At 36.0% G+C, this 2660-nt stretch overlaps 1 pseudogene across 1 annotated transcript in view; it reads right to left on the reverse strand.

The window, feature by feature from the left end:
* Positions 1 to 1926: 1926 nt before the first annotated feature.
* LOC311170545 (heterogeneous nuclear ribonucleoprotein A1-like) overlaps positions 1927 to 2660 on the reverse strand; it is a 1485-nt pseudogene continuing 751 nt past the window's right edge. The window contains exon 2 of the transcript in view: positions 1927 to 2606. The product of the transcript in view is annotated as a heterogeneous nuclear ribonucleoprotein A1-like (transcript). The remainder of the gene's footprint in view (positions 2607 to 2660) is intronic.

Here is a 2660-nt window from a genome sequence, read left to right on the forward strand (position 1 = left end):
TGAAGCCTAGTAGTGTGATACCTCCATTCTTATTTTTTGTTAGGATTCCATGGGCTATTAGGAATCACTTACGGTTCCATATAGATTTTAATAATATTGGCCCTATGTCTTTGAAGAATGTCATTGAAACATTGATAGAGGCTGCATTGATTCTCCACAGTATTTTGGATAAGATGGCCGTTTTTGCAGGGTATAATTCCAATCTATGAGCCCCAAATATCTTTACAATTCTATGTGTCTTCTATTTTTGTTTAACAATATATTATATTTTTCATTGTGTAGTTATTTTTTCTCCTTTTTAAGCTTTTTTAAAGAAGATATTAAATTGTTTATTGATTTCACATGATACGATATTCAATGATATACAAGTTTCATTCCCATCTGTGATTTTATCTGGGATCATAATTCAATTTAGATATATCACATAGGATGTGCCAACAAACATTAATAACCAAATAAACTTCGTGACTCTGCTTGGGTGACTCTTTTAATGGTCAACTCCAACTCACACACAGTAACTATCAGTTCAATTGCACTGAGATTTCTTAAAACAATGGCTCCTTGCCCAATCAGGTTATAAATAAATTTCAAATGGAACTTGGCACCACTCTGAAAGAATTCTAATATCACACTGTCAGCATAGTTTACCAAGATGGCTTCAGAGTAGACTAACTTCAAACAGCACATTAACACACACACACACACACACATTTATTCAGCCTCCTGATCAGACTATTACATTTAGCAATCAAGAGCATGGGTGCAAAAAAAAAAAAAATAACAAAAAAGAAAAGAAAAGAAAATTACATGAAAACACTTTGTTGGACTTCTCTATACTTTCCAACACTTACAGGACAAAAACTAAAGTAACCTGTTATATAGTTAATCAAAATACCATCCTTAATTTCTTTGCACATACACATGAGAATTATATAAAACATGTTTTCTTTTTAGCAGTGAGCCCTGCCACTCCTGTGTTTGGCTGAGTTCACAAATCTGTTGTAAACTTTAGCTTCCCTGTCTCTTCTCTGGCTTTCCTCTCTTGCTAAACTTTGCTCGCTGGCAGTTAATTAAAACCTTCTGCCATGGAAAAATGTGTGGTGTTTTCTTGACCTACTAAAGATAGAGCTTCCATATGATCCAGCATTTCCATTCCTAGGTATATACCCAAGGACACAGAAACATCAATTCAAAAGGGCACCTGCACCCCTATGTTTATGGCAGCACTATTTATAATAGGTAAGCTTTGGAACCCAAATGCCCAAAAATAGATGATGGAATCAAGAAGTTGTGGTATATATGCACAATGGAATATTACTCAGCGTTCAAAAAAGATAAACTCATGCAATTTGCAGCAACATGGATGGAGTTGGAAGGGATCATGCTCAGTGAAATAAGCCAGCAAGGAAAAGAAAAATACTGGATGGTCTCACTCATAGCAGGAATTTGGAAAACCTAAATAAGAGACCAGGAAAAAGACTAATTGCAATAAAGTAAAAATCAAAATCAACAAGCAACTATAGACCAGAGACACACTACAGTGGGGAGCAGGGGCAGGAGAAGAGGGATTAGGGTCAGTAAAAGGGGGTGAGAATTGTATGGGGAATATAACCAAAATGAAAATGCATACATTATGCAAAAATGAAAAATGATGTAAGAATTACATAAAATAAAATAATTCATAAAAAATAAAAAAATAAAAAGCAAGCCAAACTGAAAAAAAAAAAATACACACAGTTGTCATTGTAGAAATATAGTTTCCATTGGGTGGTTTGAATGAAATCCAAATCTTTATAAACGTCACAATACGTTACTACAAATAAAGGTTTCATGAGTCAAAAAAAAATTAAATAAAAAAATAAAACCTTCTGCCAGTGCCACAGGTACTCTGCTGCTGATGCTGAAACCACCATAGCCACCTTGTTTTCATGATTTGGAGAAGTACTGACCAGAGCTTCTGCCTCCGAAGTCTCCTTCTTTCATAGGTCCAAAGTGTAAAGATAGGTTGTTGTAATTGTCAAAATCCTCAGAGCTTCCAGGACATTCAAAACTGCTTCCATCATTACCAAACCCATCAAAGTCATCGCCACTGCCTCCATATCCACCAACAACAATTTAGTTGCCATCAAGCTACCCCAACCATTGATGTTTCCTCCAAGACTAAAGTTGTCATTCCCACCAAAATCACTTCCAGGACTACCAACAAAGTTTCCAGAACAATTTTGATCACTTTGGCTGGATGAAGCACCGTCAATCTCTTGCTTAGATAGAGCTTTCCTTACTTCACAGTTGTGGCCATTCACAGTGAGGTATTTCTAATTGGCAATCTTGTTTATAGAATCATGGTTATGAAAGGTTACAAATGCAAAGCCTCTCTGCCAGCCACTGCCTCAATCAGTCATGATTTTAATCACTTCAATTTTACTATACTGCTCAAAATAAACTCTGGTGATTTTCTTCAGTGTCTTCTTTAATATCACCAAGAAAAAACTTTTTCACCATTAGGTTGGCACTGAGTCTTTGAGAATCTTTTCTTGACCAAGTCCTCTGTTGTTCCACAACTCTTCCAACTACCTGTGTGCACTTGCAATCATGATTGCATCTACCTATTCCACCATGGTATAATTGGCAACCCCAAAGCCTCTGGATCAACTGGTGTT

Source organism: Talpa europaea, assembly GCF_964194135.1.
Source record: "Talpa europaea genome assembly, chromosome: 5".
NCBI classification, from domain to species: Eukaryota; Metazoa; Chordata; class Mammalia; order Eulipotyphla; family Talpidae; genus Talpa; species Talpa europaea.